General features: G+C 36.7%; 1 long non-coding RNA gene across 1 annotated transcript in view; it reads right to left on the bottom strand.

Moving 5' to 3' along the window:
* Positions 1-22,500, bottom strand: part of LOC128248541 (uncharacterized) — a 44,189-nt gene that overhangs the window by 769 nt on the left and 20,920 nt on the right. The window lies entirely within an intron of this gene.

Below are 22,500 nucleotides of genomic sequence, written 5' to 3'. Positions count from 1 at the left end.
ATATACCCTCCAGCCTTCATCAGGTCTCTTGGGGAAATTTCGAACCTGGGTTCTCATTCCTAAGGTATTTTTCGATGTTATGATTATTATTATTTTTTTTTATTTTTTTTTTTATTCAGGTCACTGCCTGGAATCGAACTTGGAAACTTGGGGTTAGTAACCCGCGCTCTTAACCGCTACGCCATATGCCCGTGGGTAAGTGAACACCAAATATATAGTGCGTGTGTTTGCACTGGCTAAACTGGCAACATGACTATAAAGCTAATTTAAATAGCGAAAACCGGTTGGATATCACGACATCCATAATATATATATATATATATATATATATATATATATATATATATATATATATATATATATATATATATATATAAATTTCTTTATAAAAAGATATTGAACTATGTGAAACGAAGGCATTTCTCTTCCGCTTTTTATATATGCTTCTCCAGCATTTTTACTCCTTGTATATATATATATATATATATATATATATATATAATTTATTTTTAACTTGTTTCAGGCTTTAGACTGTGGCCATGCTAGAGCACTGCCTTATGGAATTTTAGTCGGATTAATCGACACCAATAGTTATTTTCTTTTAAAGCCTGATACTTATTTTCTCGGTCTGTTTTGTCGAAACGCAAGGTCACGGGGAAATAAACACACCCACGTCAATTGTCAAGACTAGGGACAAACATAGTCTCACACACACACACACACACACACACATATATATGTTCTTTTATTCTTTCATTTGTTTCAGTCATTTGACTGCGGCCATGCTGGAGCACCGTCTTTAGTCGAACAAATCGACCCCAGGACTTATTCTTTTGTAAGTCTAGTACATATTTTATAGGTCTCTTTTGTCGAACCTCTACGTTACGGGGACGTAAACACACCAACGTCGGTTGTCAAGCGATGGTGAGGGGACAAACACAGACACAAATACACACACACACACACACACATACATGTATATGTATATATATATATATATATATATATATATATATATATATATATATATATATATATGACAGGCTTCTTTCAGTTTCCGTCTACCAAAGTCTTTGATCGATAACCGAGACTATTATATATGACACTTGCCCAATGTTCCTTGCACGCAGTGCGACTGAACCCGGAACCATGTGGTTGGGAAGCAAGCTACTTACCATACAGCCACGCCCAGCTCCTATATACATGTATCAGTAAATATGAAAACAATAAGAACGAGAAGGAAACATCCGATGAGCTCCATGGTCCGTTATTGGTGCTTCTGCTTTGATCTTTTTCGAGTTGATTGTGAGTCATCTTTGGAAGTGAGGGTTGCCAGATTCCTCATGCACAAATATACGCACATACATAGATACACATGTACGCATATACACGCACATATATACATGCACGCATGCATACAAACATTTAATTATTATTGTGTCTGTATGTACGTATGCATGTATGTATGTATGCATGTATGCATGTATGTATGTATGTATGTATGCATGTATGTATGTATGTATGTATGTATGTGTGTATGTATGTATGTATGTATGTGTGTAGGCATGTATGTATGTATGTATGTATGTGTGTATGTGTGTATCAGCCTTGGCCTAAAGTTGATGGAGATAAACTACCGGAAAATCATGGCAAACAATCAGCATCGATTTTTGGTCTTCTTTACCAAAGAGAAAGAGGGTAGAGAGAGAGCATTGTGTGTATGTGTGTGAGTGTGTGTAATTTATATATACATGCGTGTGTAGAGAAGCATGTGTGCAATGTATAACAGATTAATCAATCCCTCTTCTCATCTTCGTATAAATCTATTTATGTGTAACCACAAGGATGCAAGCACGTACCAAAACTCGTATATTCATTATGAACAGACTCTCGCAGACATGGACTCACTTGTGTATGTATGCGCACACAACACACAAACACACACACACACACACAAACACACACACACACACTCACGCACACACACACACACACACACATACGTCTAGATATGCAACTATATGCTTGAGAATACATACATAAAGCATACAAATCTGAACATACATACATACATACATACATACATACATACATTCCTTGTTGTTGGTGTTGTAACTCCAATGAAGGAGCCTTGGATCTAGGTTAGAAACCGGTTCTTTCTCTATTGGCAAGAAATCTTGAAATGAAACTGAATGATATACATACATACGTGAGTGCGTACAGACTTATATACATATATACGTACATAGATACATATAAACATACAAATATGCATACATACATACATACATACATACATATAGTCTTACTCTAAATGCCTAATTCACAGTTTTTGAGAAACTAGGATTTTCAAGCAAACAGAAAGAACAGCTGACACGAATTTTACTTTTACTGTCAGTAAGTGGAACGGTTGATATATGCAAGACTCTTTTAAAGTTCCATATGCAACACTTATTGTTGTTTTGATAGAAATCAGTTCCTCCTGCCCTCAACTTCTAGAAAGAATGCTAACAGATAAAAAGATCGAAACACACACACACAGATAATTTCACGTCCGTACATATATAAATACATGCTCGCTTGCATATACACATACACACATGCATGCATAAATATTATAAAATGTGTGCGTGTGTGTGTGTGTGAGGTTGTGTGTGAGTATGATTGTGTGTGTGTGTGTGTGTGTGTGTGTGTGCGTGTGTGTGTGTGTGTGTGTGTGTGTAAATAAGTAAATATAAGTAGCGAGTATGGTCGAAAGATTAAAATTTCCCTTCGTAATCATGACGTCGCAGGATCGTTCTCATTGTATGGCCATACTCTGTGTGGTAATTCTCTCTATCTACCTCTCTCTCTCTCTCTCTCTCTCTCTCTCTCTCTCTCTCTCTCTCTCTCTCTCTCTCCCTCACCGGCTTTTTGGTTTCGCTTATTCTCCACTTCTTCCATCAATAAATTAACAAATGAACGAACCAATCATGCAACCCCTTTAGCAGTCACGTGGACAGAGATTTCTTTGTTCCCGCCGGTGCCATGATTTCCCCCCATAATCCAAGTATATAGCATTTAAAGCTTTATGTCGGACGAGCTTTAAGCAGATTCCACTCAGCAGCCATGATTAACTACGACAAACTGCAGAAGAATAATATTCTTTCAGATTTAGGTACAGGACTTGCAATTTTGGGGGTTGGATGAGCAGTTAGTCGATTAAATCGACTTCAGTACTTCACTCGTACTTTATTTTATTGATCCCGTATGGATAAAAAGCGAATTTGACCTCCACTGGAATTGAATTCAGAGCGTAAAGCGTTGAAATGAAATTATAACATTGATGAGTAACTCATTAAATGACGACATTAGGTTTCGTTGCTTTTGCACAAATGAAAAACGATCATCTGTCTCAGTCATATCCCAGGAACCTGTTATTTAACGTTCACTTGTTTCACACTAAAGAAATTTGAATTGGGTACTTATGGTCATTGAGAGTCAGCTTTGTCGTCCTTAACCGGGCTAGACTATCGCGGGTGTTACTTTCTAAACCACCACCACCACCACCATCACCCCGCGGTAGGTGAAAATCCGCGAAGTGGAAACAATACTGTATATTTTTTTATTATTTTTATAAATTGCATATATTTATTTTATTACAAATGCAAGACAACGATATGGCGGGGGATTACTGTATCCATAAAAAATCTCTGAAAATATTTCACAAATTATTTTTCTTGATCTCCACCTCATTTTTCTTTCTTTCTTTTTTTTTTGCGCCTTCTTGAGAAACCAGATTAGTTCTAAGCCGTCGGAAATTGGCTTCTTCGTCATTTTCTCTTTTTTCATGGCAATCCGTTTTCATCCAAAGTCCATTTCATCCAAAGTATATTCTTGCGCTATACCAGTTCCACTCTAAATCTTCAAATTGGTCAACTTGTTCCTCTACTGCACCATTCTCTACTCATTTATTCTCCAAACACTTAAGGGGAAAAATAAGTGTAAACATACACTCATACACAAACACACATACACACACGCATATACATGTAGATGCAGGCGTGGCTGTGTGGTAAGGAGCTTGTTTCCCAACCACATGGTTCCGGGTTCAAATCCACTGCATGACATCTTGGGCAAGTGTCTTCTACTATAGCCTCGGGCCAACCAAAGCCTTGTGAGAGGATTTGGTAAACGGAAACTGTATGTGTATATATATTCATGTGTGTGTGTGTGTCCCGACTGATTAAAAATTCTATTTATTTATTTATGCGGCTGAGGATAGCCCTGCATTTAAATTGATGTAATGATTGCATTGTTCAATTAAATGGAGCCGCTTGAAACAGTCGTACTGCATCACCTCTTGATATCCTGTTGCTTATTTTGATTTTATTCACCTTACTTTGAGTTGTACGGATAATACCGCACTGATTTCGTGCTTCAACTTAAGTACCTAATGCAACTGAATCTATGTGTGTGTGTGTGTGTGTGTGTGTGTGTGTGTGTGTGTGTGTGTGTGCGTGTGTATGTATGTATCTATATGTATCTTTGTGTGTGTATTTGTCCCCCCCCCCCATCATCGCTAGACAACCGGTGTGTTTACGTCCCCGTAACTTAGCAGTTCGGCAAAAAAATGATTTTTAACAGATATAAATCCTAGGGTCGATTCATACGCCTAAAACCCCTTCAAGGCGGTGTTCCAGCATGGCCGCAGTCAAATGCCTGGAGCGAATGAAAGAATAAAAGAATAAGCACACAGCGTTACACTTACATAGAAAATTTTTCCCCATTTCTTTCAAGTGTTCCGGTCGATTAACTCCTTTAACAAGTCACGTTACCTTCTAATTTTTGGTCCTCATTTTTCCAGAACAATATTCGATTTGAAAACCGTTTATTATGTTTTTATTGATGTTACAAACCAGGATAATTTATTCTTATTCTTTATTTCTACATGTCAGCAGACACAGAGCATCGCTGCCAATTTTCTATGGCCGTTTCCTGAGTTCTAACTACAAAGGTAGACTTTGAAAATGGTTCAAAATTATCAAATCAAAAACGACATTGAGTTGTCAGATAAATTCATTCGTTTCCACCCCCTCTCTCTCTTTCTCTCTCTCTCTCACTCCCCTCTCTCTCTTTCTCTCTCTCTCTTTCTCTCTCTCTCTCTCTCTCTCACTCACCTCTCCCCACTCATTGTATTTTAATCTTTTCCAATATTTGAATTAACACAGAGAATAATTTTATTGTAGTGATACACGTATTTTTTTTCGGCTTTTTTTTATTTTTAGTAACTCTGTTCTTCCTCTACAATAAATTCTACTTTTTTCCGGACAAATAACGATGGGGTGCCAAGGAAAAAAAAAAGAAAATGAACGAACTTATCTGACAACTCAATATAATTTTTTTTTTATCGACGAACCGTGCAGGTTTCTTCGTACTGATGGTGGCGAGCGGGTAACGGTTGATTGAATCGGTTCCAGTTGAATATTCTTTTCCACTCTAGGCACAAGGCCCGAAATTCTGGGGGAGGGGTCAGTCGATTAGATCGACCCCAGTACGCAACAGGACAAAAAATCAGAACAAAACGTGACTTATTAAAGAATTTAATCGACCTGAAGACTTGAAATAAATGGGAAGAATTTTTCTATGTACGTGTAACGATGTGTGCCTATTCTTTTTTTCGTTTATTTGCTTCAGGCATTTGACTGCGGCCATGTTGGAGCACAACCTTGAAGAGATTTTAGGCGTATGAATCGCCCCTAAGATTTATCGACTCCGAAAGGATGAAAGGCAAAGTCGACCTTGATGGAGGTTCCAGTTGAATATTAGTTCTTATTTATCGATTCCACAAATATCTAAAGCCACTCCACCGAGCTTTGAATGTAGGACACTCAGGTATTGAACTAGCACAGTAGAATATTCCCTCGGGTACTTTACCTCCGTCAGTGTTACTGTCTCTCAGTATCAGGCGATAAGACTTGAAGGTATAAACTACAGACGATTCCGCTTTATAGCATACCGCACAACTGCATGGTGTCCCACGGGAAAAAAATCTTTACCGTTTAGCATCAAATCTCTGTAAAATTGAGCGTTTAATTGCATATCTAAATAATCTTAATTTCGGTTAATCGTATATTTTGGTGAAATATAAAACTGAACATTAATTTATATGACTGTGGAAGCTACTCTTTTCATGCGGAGTTGAAATGAAAGTATTGAGTACTTCATGTTGCGGCACATTGATTTGCGTTATCTTCGTTACACTGTATCTGAAAAATATAAATACAAAACGGTCACGACTGGAACGCCTTTCGATTAGAGGTTCACTTGATCAGAGCTGACCTGGGGTTAAACAATAACAGTCGATGGCAGAAATTTCCTAAGACAATTTTCTGTACTTTTAGTTCCATGGTTTTGTAAAGTTAGTCATGGAGGGATTTGAACTGAGAACTGAGAGGACAGAGACAACGACCGCAGGGCACTCTCTCCGAAACACCTTCTGGTGCCAATTCGCTGCCCTGAAACTGCGATATATTCAAGTCAGTGAATTAAAGAGCATAGGGGTTCAGATTCCAGTATATTTTATATTATTTCTTCAATGAAATAAAATTCTTCAATCAATCAATCTTGATAAGGTTCACACAGGAAATCATCAGCCACCTGGCATTCCAGGTTGAATCTAGCAGAAGGTATTTAAAATGAGTTGACACGTTATTGTTAAATATTAATCTTTATTGGAGTGAAAATTGATTTTTAACAAATAGTCTTGAACCAATTGGTGATTAGATTAATCTAATTGCTCTCATAATCGATCACATTGACCAATGATTCACCTAATTAAATAATCAACTTGTCTTTCTTTTAAGAACTACAGAAGACCTAGTTCTTTCAATGAAACACGAAAGAATCTTTGTGAAGAGTTGTTTCGCGCTACCAGAAATTTCCTGAGACAATTTTCTGTACTTTTAATTCCATGGTTTTGTTCCCCTGAATATCAAAATAATATATTCCAAGGAAGATGTGGCTTTCACCATATTTTCTGTGGTGCCCAATTCAAAATCCTCTTCTTGCCTGGAATCTTTGACAAAACTTCTTAAACCTGATTATTTTCTTCTCCACATCAGTGAAGACAGTTTTGCTTTGCTAATCAAGACAATTCATAAAGCAATTTCTACTAACCATTTTGGTGGTTTGATATCGCTATGTCACACTTCTTTAGTGATCTGCAAAGCTCCAAGACAAATAGTTACATGTGTCATAAAATAGTCAAAGAAACAAAATCCTAAAAACCATTTTTTTAGTTTTAATTTTATGCCGTCGTATGAAACCAATTCAGCAATTCTCAACTTGCAGAGGACGGCGAAATATTTGTGAATTCGTTTTCATTTAATCCTTAGTCTCTCTCTATTGTTTCTGCAGCGCTAAACTCCCGTTCGTTCACACAGTTTGTTAGACTCAGCTACTTGAGTTTCGTTCGGTAGACTCAATTGCCTTCAGTTTCGTTCGGTAGACTCAATTGCCTTCAGTTTGAATGTCACATCAGAAGAGTTCTGCTTTCTGACCTGCGACGTGATGTTGCGCTATTTCTATAATTTGTAAATTAATAAAGAACAGGATTATATTTTGTTGACTCCTTTCAAGCACAGAAACTAATTACGTTTTTTTTTTATTGTATCTCAGTTACCTTTCAACCATCCACTGCAAATGTAAGTTAAGTCACGGATCTACTTGTTGATGCCTGTTTACGTCAGCCAAACGAAAGACTGTTGGCAGGTAACGCGGTTTTGAAGATCATACTATTAAGCTGTCCAGTGTTTCCGTTACTCGGTAACATTAAATGCTGATCTAAAAATAAGGGCTGTTTATTTAGATTATCAGATAAAGTTATATTGTGCATGATAAACTGGGGGGAAAAAACACAAAAAGAAAAGAAAAGTAACCGATTAAAGCTTTCATATATTCTCTTTAATGTTCATCCGGTTTTTCTTGTAATGGATCATAAACTCGATACTTGTCTGTTCCTAGTTCCAGTCCAGTGCTGGACATTTGATAGCAGACGATCAGAAAAACAACCGAAAAATACATGATTCAATATAATATTTCCGTCGTTTCATTCATTGCATTGTGGCCAAGATGGAGCACCGTTTCAAGAGGCTTTAGTTAATCATATCGGCTTCAGTATTTACTATTCGATGTCTTTTTCACTTTTGTCCTTATTTTATCGATAGCTGTAACGAGACGCTAAGCTATAGGAAATTGAACACAGAGTATCGTTTGCCAATTGGACAACGTAAAAGACAGACATTTAATCAGACACATAAACATACACATACATTGTACGAATGTGTGTGTGTGTGTGTGGGTGTGTGTGTCTGTGTGTGTGCATGTACGCATGTGTGCATGTACGCATGTGTGTATGTATACATGCATGTATGTATGTATGTATGTATGTGTGTGACAAAAGAATGAATGCTGATCATAAATGAAACATATGAAACATAATTTGCTTCCGTGATTACTTCAACCATTATATATCTAAGTGTGTGTGTGTGCGATCGGCCTCTTTCAGTTTCCGGACACCAATTCTATTCACAAGGCTTTAGTCGACCTGAGGAGGGACAGAGAGAGAGAGAAGACAAGACGAGGGCCAATCGTAAATTGGCGCTCGTCTTGTCTTTTTGTATGTTTTGTTTAAATTACCTTTCATAATCCAAGGCAAATGGAAGAATTAACTGCTACATCCAACAGTCAAACGACCACGTACAGGTTCCCACGTTGACTCGAATATATTACTGGTATTTCTCTTATTTACTCTGGTTGTAAATTTGATGTCCCTCGGTCACATTTGAACTCAGATACTTTAGGATAGAAACTGCGGGCTCTTATCGATCACAATGTTGTGAATTCCTCCAGAAATGTCGATACAGTTCAATAGCGATCTTCACTGATGACAAAACGTTGCATCACTTCAATAAGAATATAAAATAGGCCCTCTATCGATCTACCTATTTGTTCTATCGCCTTACATTTATATATATATATATATTTCTTTGTTTTTTGCCTACAAGGGGCTAAACATAGAGGGGACAAACAAGTACAGACAAACGGATAAAGCCGAGTACATCGACCCGAGTGCTTATTTAATCGACCCCGAAAGGATGAAAGGCAAAGTCGACCTCGGCGGAATTTGAACTCAGAATGTAAAGACAGAGAAAATACTGCTAAGCATTTCGCCCAGCGTGCTAACCACTCTGTCAGCTCGCCGCCTTTACATATATATATATATATATATATATATATATATATATATATATATATATATATATATATATATATATATATATATATATGTATATATATATATATATATATATATATATATATATATATATATTTCTATCCATTCCTGTCTCTAACCCTCAACATATTGCTCTCTCTCTCTCTCTCCGCAACGAGACCGAAGAATTGTTAAAACTTGATCAAACTAACCAATATGAACAAACATTTCGTTCTGGTTCTTCATATTCCGACCAAAAACATTACAAGAGAACAACATCAAACATAGGCACTCAAATCTATTTGCTATTTTGGTGCGAATTAATTATTCCCCAATTCTTGATGTGTCTTCTCCAGAAAGTCGCCAAAATCTCTGAACGAAAACAATAAAAAATAATTTCTCAGAGTTTTCTATTTGTTTTTCACGAAAGAGAGAAAAAAAACAAACACAAGTTAAGGGGAATAACTTAATTAACCCGCTTAAAAGTTAACCTGATTATTTCCCTTGTATTAAAATTTTTTCAATCAATTTTTTTCGTCTAATTTATGTATTATTTATTGTCGTTTATTTTTCTTTTTTGTAACGTTCATTTATTTTTTATTTTTTTACGATTATTGTTTATATTTTTAAGTTTAACAGAGAGGTGAAATTGTACCTAAATATACTCCAGAGTATCATGATAAAAGAAAAACCAGTAACCAAAGGCCTTTCATCTTCTCCTTGCCCACATATTGTATATCTAAGACTATATCATTTAATGAGTCCTTCTGTTTTCAACAGTATGATTGAAGGGAGATTTGGCTACAATTTCTACATTTTGAGGTTCGAAATCTTATGAATTTAATAATAAAATTAAATGAGAAATGCAACTTCGGAAAACGTGGTCACTCTCTATTTTTTGGAGGAAGAAAAGTAAAACTTCAATATTTTTATTTAGATTGATTAAACGTCAGGGAAAATACGAAAATGTCACTTCCTCCTTCTAAGATCAATTGTATTGAAGGGAATACGACATTGATTTCTACATCTGGCAAAAGGCCACACAATCTGGGAGAAAGTACACTCCATCATATTGACCCATGAGCTTCACTAGTAACGTTACTGAAAGAATTCATGAACCCGGAAACTAGAAATACTAACAGATTTTATTTCTAATTCGTAGTTTCTTGGAATGTTTAAATTGGTTTGTTTAGAAAAGAGAAGAAACTCTATGATTAATGATATTAAAACCGTCCAACCCATGCCATCATGGAAAACAGACATTAAGTGTTGATGATGATGATGATGATGATGATGATATTAAGGACAGACCCATCTGTTGGCAGAATTTATCATCATCATCATCATCATCATTATTTAGCATCTGATTTCATGCTGGCACAGTTTGGACAGTTCGATTGAATCCAACAAGTCCAAAGTCTGCATCAAGCTCCATTCCCTGTTTTGGCAGGGTTGCCATGGCTGGATGCCCTTCCTAGCACCAACCACTTAACAGAGTGCTCCACTGGGTGCTTTTCCATAACACTGGAATTAGTGACTTCACCAAGTCACTTGCAGACAACACGTAATTGAGTGGTCTAGTTTAGTATATTGGTTAAAAATATAGTTTAGTCTTAACTAATTAGACTTAGATGTCTTTTGAAGTTTTCCTCGTTATCTACTGTTGTTCTAATTAACTTCTTAATTGAGTTGAACTTTTAATGAGGGGAGAACAAGAATCTATCTACCTTTTATTCCAATTATTCTAAAATTCTAACCACATCACAAGACTTGAATCGTTTATAATAGGATGTTTGCTTTATTTTTTCCTTTTCAAATTTGATTTTTAATCTCTTTGTCTATGCAAAACTACTTTTGTGACATTAATTTCTTCTCAGAATGACATGTTTTTACACAAGAGGGCGCCAGTGACATCAATTGGTGGACGACTTCCCTTTAAATAGAAATCTTGATAATCCTTTATGTATTTCAAAGTTTTTTTCATATCCAAGGTTTTTACATTTCATTATTATTAGATAGAAAACGGTGGGTGAGCTGGCAGAATCGTTAGCATGCCAGGTGAAATGCTTGGTGGTATTTCGTCTGCCGCTATGTTCTGAGTTCAAATTCCACTGAAGTCGACTTTGCCTTTCATCCCTTCAGAGTCAATGAACTAAGTACCAGTTACACACTGGGGTCGATATAATCAACTAGTCCCCTTCCCACCAAATTTTCAAGGCCTTGTGCCTCGAGTAGAAATAGTAAGCTAGCAAAATCGGTAGAGCACCAAATAAATACCCAGTGAATAGACCAACAATCAATTATTTTAATTAAGAATGACATAATGTCTGTGACCAAAACAAATCCGCTTTACCATTCATTTTTTTCTTTCATTGTTTTAAAGCAATGGACTGGTTTGATGGAGATTTGGTTATCATTTCTAGCAGGTCAAGACTCCATAGAGAGTAGCTCAGAACATTCCACTTTGTTCAGATTTTTTATTTGACATTAAAGCACTGACTGCCATACCATATTTATGCTGTCTTTTATACAATTTAGCCTGAAAATCTCACAAACAAACATCAACTCTGCCAATGTCTCGTTTTTTTATTGTTTTGTCTTTATAGTTTAGCAACAACAACAGGAACATCTACAAAATAGGATTAAAACTTTACAGAGCAATTGAATAGATGTTTTTTTTTTATTTCCCCATCAGTTCTCAATTCAATAACATTGGGAAACAAATTTCAATGTTTACTCTTCTTTTTTTTTTTGTCTATTACAGACATGTAAACTACCATTTCCTACTAAAGCAGTGATGCTCAACTCAGATAACCAAATTTCCCTCTGACATCCAGATTCTCTGTAACAAAAGACCACCATCACAGCTGTTGCCGCTGCCATCACCACCACACCACCGTTGCCACCACTGTTGCCACCACCACCACCACCATTTTCTCACTCCTACCCCGCTCTCCAGCTTCTGTTGTATGAACAGAGAAATGCTACTTTCCTGAACCATGTTTTATGTTAGTCTTATTTAAATAATGTGGGTTTCGAATTTTGACACAAGGCCAGCAATTTGGGGGGAGGTGATAATTCGATGTCATCAACCCCAGTATGCAACTGGTACTTATTTTATCAAACCCCGAAAGGATGAAAGGCAATGTAGTCTCTGGCAGCATTTGAACTGACCCTGAAAAGCTGGAAGAAATGGTGCCAAACAGTTGGTCTGGAAACGATTCTGTTAATTCACCACTTTTAAATATCGAAATAATGTTGACAGGATTGTCGTTTCTCTTTTCTTCTGGTTCAGACTGGAGTCTCACTGGTGGAGGTACCACACCTGGAACCCAACCACCCACTGAAGCCTTGTAGACATTAAATTCTTTCTACCAAAAGACAAATTCCCATTGTGAAGTGCGACTTTGGTCTGCTCTCTCTTCTTTTATAATTTGCAGGATGAAGAACTCTGAATCTGCAAGAACCAACAACATTTCAGTTGAAGTTGCCATGGTAATGGCATTCTGTGAGTGAAAACACTCACCATGTTGGTCGTTTGCATTACCAAAGATGGCAAGGTGAGAATGGAAACCATTTCAGAGAATTCCTACACCTTATTCTTTCATAAGGTTCCAACATGAGAATCTACCAATCCTCAATAGTTTTCAGTTTTGTGGTTCCCAAGAAAATGGTCAACAACTTCAACCAAAGTTGTCCTTGTTCTTAGTTCCATTTTCAGTAGATGCCACCACTGACCTTTGACCCGGTGAAACCTTTTGTTTCTATTTTGGCACAATTCTTAGTTTTCCATTGAATTTATTGTTTAAAAATTGACAGAAATTCTTCATTGTTTTCTGTTTTCCTATTCTCCATTTCTTTGTAAAATGGTTTTGAGATGCCTGTTTCGTTCATCTCTTCCCACTTGTATTTCTGGCAATTTATGATTGGCCCAACTGTTGTCTTCTCTCTATCTATCTATCTATCTATCTCTCCCTCTCTTTTTCACTCTATCTCTCTCTAAGGAACTGTTTGACCTCCCCCTCCACAGTTTTATATTTTCTTCATCTCTTCTACTTCCTCTTCCTCCTCTCATCACCCATATTGTCCTTCTCTCCCTCCCCCTCCACACTAACCATGACGTCAATCCTTGGACAATCCCTTTGTGCCATGCTTTTTTCTTGCAATTGTCCACTGACGGATAATCAGGATAACTATCAACTGCGTCTCCCCATTGATGTCACCAGCAAAGGTCAGCAGCACTGCATGACCTTTCGTTTTACCAAAACCACCAAAAAGATGGGAATAAAAAGAATTTCCATAAATAATCTTAAATGAATAATGGACCTGTTTTGATCTGGTTTTGCTATTTGTGACGAAGATATTATCAAAACCACATCCATCTTATGGGAGATATCAAATGATATATTATACTATACACCTCTAGTACACACATTATATTCATCATCATCATCATCGTCATTATTTAGCATCTGCTTTCCTTGCTGGCATGGGTTGGACTGTTATCACTGGAACTGGTATATAAGTGGATGAGTATTCCACAGACATGTGAACCCTTAACGTAATTCTCAAGTAGAATCAGTATATCACAAGTGACAAGGCTGTATCTTTTGCATTACAGGAACAATCCATCCGAAAAGCTTCATTACAGTTTTCAATTACTCACTTTCAATCTCAGGATATGCATCAACCAGAATCCACAGGAAATAACAGCTGCCCAAAATGTGACATAGAAGAATTGAACCTGGGACCTCAAGATTGCGAAGTGTTACACTTACCATACAGCCAACATTTACTTTATTGCTATGAAGATATTACTTTTACTTCATTCACATATTTGGTTTGCAAGATTCTTGGTGTGAATTTGTGTGTTGAAATAAATCTTGTGTTTTGGGAGGGTCATTAATGCCAATGATAATAATAAACACACACACAAACTGGTTCAGTTTCACTTCTTCAGTGTTAGTCAATTGGTTGAATATCTAACCAACAAACTAATCAATTGTTTGTTTAAAGTGGTCCCCCTTCAAGATTCGCTTTGATCAGACCCTTGAGGAGAAAAGGCAAGTCACTGAAGTCGTCATGGATAGCAACGAAAGGACTTTCACTAAAAATACAATCAATTGATTGTTAAACGAAGACATTAAACAAACGATCGGCTAATTAGTTGATTAGATATTCAATCAATTGACTAACCACAAAGAAGTGATATTGAACCAGTGTGTGTTATCATTGTTAGCATAATGAACCTTCCATGACAACATTTGCTACTTTTCATTAAAGTAAAATTATATTATCTTGAAGCTCACAAATTTAATTGGTCTTTTGGTTGCTTCAAAAGACCAGTGAAGAAGCAGTCAAGAGACTGCTTCAGTATTTATTGTTCGTTAATTGGACAACATTTTGAGTTTCGAAAGTACGCAAGTAGATTAACAAAACATCGATAATTAATTTAGATTGATTCTGAAGTCTGATGACTTAAATGATCAACTTCAAATCATTCGACTAAAGCATGAGGAGAGGGAAATAAATGCCATATTTTGCAGCATGAAGGACACTACATCGTGCATAACCTGATTTTAGAAATGTAACCCAAGGACAAAACCTTTTGATAATTACTGAAGCCCTGTTCACATGATCAGCCAGCAGTCTGTGGATACTCACTAAACGGTTGTCATCAGACAAGATTAGGGGCCATGCTGTGACTATTCACGCCCCACCCCATGGTGATTGTACCATATCTGCTACCATACTAACCACCTACATGTTAAAGATATGTAAGTATGTATGTATCATCATCATCATCATTAATGTCCACTTTCCGTGTTAGTATGGGTTGGACAATTTGGCTGAAAACTGGTAAACCAAGGGGCTGCATCAGGTTCCAATCTGATTTGTCAAGGTTTCTATGGCTGGATGCCCTTCCTAACACCAACCACTCCGAGAGTGTAGGGGCTGCTTTTTACATGCCACCAGCATGGATGCCATTGACCGAACACTCATCAGCCATGACTATGATTTCACTTGGTCCAACAGGTCTTCACAGACACAGCATATCATTTACCAATTGAAGGGTGCTTTTAATGGGCCAGTTACACCACACTGGCATTGGCCATGACTACATCTCACTCGGCCTCCATGAATGGCGCTTTTTGCATGCCACCAACATGGGTGCCAGTCAGACGGCACTGGCATTGGCCACAACTGGTTCAACAGGTCTTCACAAGCACAGCAGACCGCCCAAACGATTATGTACATATGTATCATCATTGTCATCATCGTTTGACGTCCATCTTCCACTCAGGCATGGGTAGGACAGTTGACAGGAGCCAGCCAAATTCTTTTCTATTATTGTGATCCCAAATGTCCAACAAACGAAAACATGAAACTCTGAGTAACAGCTTTAGTGATGTTTTTGCAGCATTAATAAAAAATCACATTACTCTACCTTTGGTATTTGAGTACTATTTTTTCCATCTTGTTTTGTATTTATGTGCTTACTTGTGTGTGTGTGTATGTGTGTGTGTACATAAAAAGAGAGAGATAGAGATTATGTATACAGATACATATATATATATATATATAAGTATATATAATTGTGTGCATATGTGTATACACACAAAACACACATATACATATATATTTTATTTCATATAGTCGAATAGTATATCCTTGATTATGGCATATAGCTAGTCAAAAATTTAACACTGGATTCACATTGTGTGTGTGTGTGCGTGTGTGTGTGTGCATGTGTGTGTGTGCGTGTGTGTGTGTGTGTGCGTGTGCATGTTTGTATAGCTGTTTATATCAATTTCTTATATATATATATATATATATATATATAAAATACATAGTTTTAGGGATTAGCTATATCTTTGAATAGAATTTATTTTCGATAATTTCAATTGATTTTAATCGATTTAAATTTCCTTTCTATTTGAAAATTAGTTATGAAACACATGTAATCATTTTATTATCTTTATCTTATGATATTTACTTTGCTTTATATTATACTCATTTATTGTGGTTTTAATTGTTAATTTTTCTATATGTGATAGTGGATTTTCATCGATGAGTTCTTGAAACTTGGTTATTTTCCCTAAAACTATATATATTTTATATATATTTTATCTATAAAGCTCAATTTAATTTTGATTTTTTATAAATTGATTTTGAGTTTTTACCTGTAATTTTGGATTTTGTCCCTAATATTATTATTATTTTATATATATATATATATATATATACAAAAAAATTTGAGACTGCAGTATTGAATTATCCTTCATTACTCTAACAGTCTCTGTCGAGGCAAGACAGAATTCTCTTATATTTATTGCACACAAACATCTCTTCCTGTAGACATTCAGCAAAGCTCTACATAGCACCAATAGCTTACCAGCTGCTATTTCTAGGATTGATCAATTGATCATACTTCATATACATCCACTTTGTACATATATACATATATATATAACTTATTTAGAGACGAACCACCACTCTACAACTCAGTCAACTGAGAACCTGTCCAAAACCATGCTGTGAGGCATATACCATATTAATATTTATCTAAGATTTTAATCTAAAATTTTAATAATTTTAATAATTTTATGCATAGTAATCAGAGTAACCTTCATAATTTTATTGAATTAGGATATTTTGCCATGAAAGGAAAATGTTACTATCGATCATATTTTATTCAAGGTAGGCACTGCCTACCTTACCTACCTAGGCGACACGACCCTGGTATATACACACCCACATACATATATACATGTATGTATGTATGCATTCATGTATGCATGTATGTATATTTATATACTGCAGTAACAAATCCTCTTCCATTACTAGGAAAGACACACAACAATTTTCAAAGTGCTTCTTCTTTACAAAGACAGCCCAACTTCTTTGCTGTGAATTCCAGTAAATGCTGGTCTACGCGAAACGAATGGGTTCATATTCCTGCTAAGACTGAGCAATCGGACACCTTTTACACGTCTTACGAGGGACAACCCATGGCTGCTTCTTGTTGCCAATGGAAGGAAATCAAATTTAAACGAAGACTGAACTAATTATCTGTGCCACAGAATTTGATACTTCATCAATACTCTGCACTGAACTCCCTCCAAACAAAAACAAAAATTATTATTATTTTACCTTTCTATTTTATTTTAATTTATTTTATTTTGTTTTCAATTTTATTTTGTTTTCAATTTTATTTGCAATTATTTGCATTTAATTACCGCTTGTCTCATTCAATTTCAATCCGTTGCCATGACAACAATGTTTACAGAGAGACATTGAGTGAGTTGCGGTTCTATCAATGTGTAATTAGTGTGTATACGTAATACATTTAATAGCAATATACATACATATATATATATATATATGTAAACGCACACATGTAATCTAGATATATATATATATATATATACACACACACACGCACATATGCATATATACACACACGCACATATGCATATGTATACACACACGCACATATGCATATATACACACACACACACGCACATATGCATATATATATATACACACACGCACATATGCATATATATATACACACACGCACATATGCATATGCATATATATACACACACACACATATGCATATGTATACACACACACACACATGCATACATATTATTATATACATATACATGCACATACATACATACACTTATGCATGTATACATACACACACAAATATACATATCGAAGCAATTAAAGACTTGTTCAATTATAACAAATGATCGATAATTAATTACAAACCATGCATTACTCAGAGCACTCTGAATATCAGAGGCTTGAAAGGGGGAGGGGGGAGAGGCACGTGGCACAATCATTAGGACACTGAGCGGCATTCCATCTGTCTTGTCATTCTGAGTTCAAATTCCACCAAGGGTCAACTTTGCTTTTTATCCTTTCTGAAGCCAATAAAATATGAACCAATTGAATGTTGGGGAGGGGGGGGGGTGTAATCAACTCAACCCCTCCCCTCAAATCGCTGGCCTTGTGTCAAAAGGTTAAGCCAATATTAATAAGTGGAGGGCTGGCTTAAATGCAGATGAATAGCTTTTCTGAGATCAAATCCTGCCGGATCCAAATTTGTTCCCACCATAATTGAAAACGGACCAAATCGAATATGTTTCTTCTCTTCATATTTATTTTACATTTTTCACTTGTTTCCATCATTAGACTGTGGCCATGCTGGGGCACCACTTTGAAGAGTTTTTAGTCGTATCAATCAGCCCCAAGACTTAATTCTTTTTAATTTTTTGCCTGGTATGTGGCCTATTTGCTGAACTGCTAAGTTATGGGGACATAAGCACACCAACACCAGTGGTCAAGCACAGCACAGTTTAGGGACAAACACAGACAACAAAGACACACACACATGCACAAATACATATGTATATGCCATGTAAAAATCACTCAGTCCACTCTGTAAGGTGGTTGGTGTTAGGAAGGGCATCCAAGTATAAAAACCCTGCCAAAACAGACACAGAAGCCTGCTGCAGTCTCGTACTTAGCCAAAGCATCCAGCCTGCATGGAAAACAGATATTAAATGATGATGATGATGATATATATATTGGACAGGCTTCTAACAGTTTCCATCTACTAAATCCAATGGGAAGGTTTTGGTTGTCCCCCAGGGCCATACTAGAAGCTTGCCCAAGGTGCTGCACAGAGGAATTGAGCCTGCGAACACATACTTGGGAAGCAAGCTTCTTAACCACAGTCACACCTGTTCGTTACACAATAATGATATAATAATTAGGATCATTTGTCATTAGAGCAAATCGCAAGAGTATGAAACACTTGATTTATTCCACCTGAATCGCTTGGCTTCAATTTGCTTCTTTCATTTGTTCAGTTTATGTTTTTGAGGCTCCCTAAAAAAAAATTTAATTTCATTCAACATTTAGCTTTGAAGTGTTGTAACATTTTAAAATATTTTATTCTCAGGTAAATGGTAAAGGGTTAAGACCCCTTCGGTCATGAATGACCATGGGATTGCACCTAGAAAATTCCCCTCCACAGCACAGGTCTGGGCAAGGTTGTTTATGGAAGACCAGCAGTTGCCCATGCATACCGGCCTCCCCTCTCCACGCCACCAGTGTTATCCAAAGGAAAGGCAAAGGTGCCGATACAGCTTGGCACCAGTGATGTCACAACTCATTTCTACAGCTGAGTGAACTGGAGCAACGTGAAATAAAGTGTCTTGCTCAAGAACACAACATGCAGCCCAGTCCGGGATTCAAACTCACAACCTCACAATCATAAGCCTAACGCCCTAACCACTGAGCCGTGTGCCTTCACAACTTTTATTATAACATCTGGTAAACCAAAAATCTTGGTAAACAAACAACTGTATGGAAACCTATTGGATTTGAACTCAGAACATTAAAACGGATGGAATGCCACTCAGCCTTTTGCCCAGCGTGTTAACAGTTCTGCTAAATTGCTGCCTTGGTGCTATCAATAATCAATACCATGAAACCAAGATTCTAAAGGTGCAAAGAGGAACTTTAAAATAGGACATCGTAAGATATTCAGCTACTTAAATATACAGACAGCAGTGTCAGTATTAAGTGCACCTTCGTCAGTGTGCAAATCACTGCAGTATGCAGCTTATTGTTGCAACAGTATGACAAATATTTGCAAGCACTTCTGAAGTCTACCATTCCTTGACGGAATTACGTTTTTGTTTAGTTGTTTTTCTTGTCAATATGTAAATACCTGACAACCACCAGAGTTTCTTGTTTCTTTCTAATCGACCGCAAGTGTCAAATTAAGGTTTATATTTCATCTCTCTCTCTCTCTCTCTCTCTCTCTCTCTCTCTCTCTCTCTCTCTCTTTCTCTCTCCCTCTCTCTCTCTCTCTCTCTCTCTAATTACATCTTTAACTTGGCTGATTTCTGTTTCTTTCTTCCAGTGCAATTATTGATGATGTTTAAACAGTTTTTGCTCAAGTAGGTCGATTGAAGCAGAGAGAAATTATTTCTACATATGTGAATAACCATGTAACATTTTGTGTGTTCGACCTTGGTGTGTGTGTGTGCGAGTGTGTGTGTGTGTGTGTGTGTGTGTGTGTGTGCATGTGTGTGTTTGTTTCACCTGTTGTAGTTCTCATTAACAAGTGATCTCTCTATGGTTAAAGTTGAACTCAGTGAAGAGGAAGAGAGAGAAAAGCGAAGATAAATAAATAACCCTCATGAACGAGAAATAATTAAAAAGAACGATGACGATGACGATGACAATGATGGTGATGGTGGTGATGATGACGATGATGATGGTGGTGGTTGTGGTGGTGATGATGATGACAATGATAAGGACAATGATGATGATGTTGGTGGTGATGATGGTGATGATGATGGTGGTGGTCATGATGATGATGATGATGACAATGATGACAGCAATGCCATTAATATTTCTAACGAGACAACAGTTTCCACGACAACCCAAGAGAGAAACTATGTCGCTGTTTATAACCAGCCCCCCCTCTACACACACGTTATGTAACGACGAGATGTTGCGTCACATCTAATCAGTCTTGTATCGAATCATCTCTGACATTTCAAGAACAAACCTAAAACATGGCTTCCAGGGTAAAATAACAACAACAACAATGTACCTAAGTGTTCAGTGGATCAGATAAGATGAAGGTGGGGGGGTCAACGTATTGGAATGTCATTTAAAAGTACTTCTGTGAGAGAGAAGGAGAGGTGGGGGTGAGGCATTTAGTTATTAATTAGTCTACCATCATTACCACCATGATCATCATCATCATCAACAACATCACCAGCACTTATCCAAGATGCTGTGCAATGGGATTGAACCCAGAAACTGGATGTGTAGAAAGTAAATAATGGATGAACACAAATGGAGGAGACAGAGAGTGGGGGGGAGGGGTGGAAAGTTCTTCATGTTCTTCTAATATAGCCATGGGTCAACCAAAGCCTTCTAAGTGGATTTGAAAGATGGAAACTGAAAGAAGCCCATTATGTGTGTGTTTGTCAACCCCCACCCACCCACCACTGTTTGACAACTAGTGTTGGTATGTTTACATCCTCTGTAACTTAGCAGTTTGGCAAAAGAGACCGATAGAATAAGTACCAGGCTTAAATAATAAGTCCTGGGGTCGGTTCATCCAACTAAAATATTCTTCAAGGCAGTGCCCCAGCATGGCCAGTCTATTGACTGAAACAAGTAAAAATCAAGAGAATTACAACTTTTCAAACTCAACAGAATAACCAAAGTAAAAGAAGGAAAGGTGGATTAAGAGGGATTAACATATTAAACAAGATTATCCTAAATAATGGTGAGATAACAGTACAGGGTGATCTTATGACGATATGAAAATAACAGAGATGGAAAATAAAGAGGAGAGGTGGGCATGGTAGGGTAAGACACCATTGGAGGAAAATGGTCACAACCTGGAAAAAAAAAGACATTTAACATTCTGGAGTATGAGGAGTTAAGTAGATAGAAATAATCAATGAGGTTAAACGAGGTTAAGTAATAATTAATCAAGGAACCTAGGTTAATAGATGAGCTTAGAGATTCAGGAAAAGTTCAATATAGTTTAACCAGAAATCAATAAAAAAAGAAAGGAATTAATGTCATGAAGGCATGTGAGGGGTGGGGAGGGGGAAGTGCAGAACTGGTTTGTAAGGTCACATGGTTTCATTGTTGCAATGTTTTTAATCTTTGGGAATGTGTGTTTAGATTATACATACAAGTATATAAAGACTATGAGGGGTACAGTTCACTTGTGATCTAAACGAATAGGTACCCTGGGTAAGTGCTATAGTCGGTCGACCATTAGGCTCCAAGATCACAGCTAAGGCTGGATCTAGGGATCCATGTTAGGGTTCCGTTATAGCAAATATATATCATATTAGAGGCAAAATCAAAACCAACACAGAACAAGTATCTCAAATCTTTTAAAATAATTTAATTAGGGTAATTTAATTAGGGTAAGGAGAATTTGAAATGACTTGGGATACTTGTTGTCTTGGTTTGGGATTTTCCTCTCATATATATCATCATCATCATCATCATCATTTAACGTCCGCTTTCCATTTTATTTTTATTTTTGCTTGCTGACTGTGTTGCAAATTTTCTTTCTCTTTTCGATCGCCTCTTTGTGGTGAAAATGCAAATGTACAAACAAATCGTGTCGTATGCAACACAGGCAGTAAACAAAAATGAAATACAACAGATTG

This window comes from Octopus bimaculoides, chromosome 8 (assembly GCF_046866305.1).
Source record: "Octopus bimaculoides isolate indiv1 chromosome 8, ASM4686630v1, whole genome shotgun sequence".
Taxonomy (NCBI): domain Eukaryota; kingdom Metazoa; phylum Mollusca; class Cephalopoda; order Octopoda; family Octopodidae; genus Octopus; species Octopus bimaculoides.
Note: the sequence above shows the minus strand (reverse complement) of the source record. Positions and strands in the feature narration are given on the sequence as shown.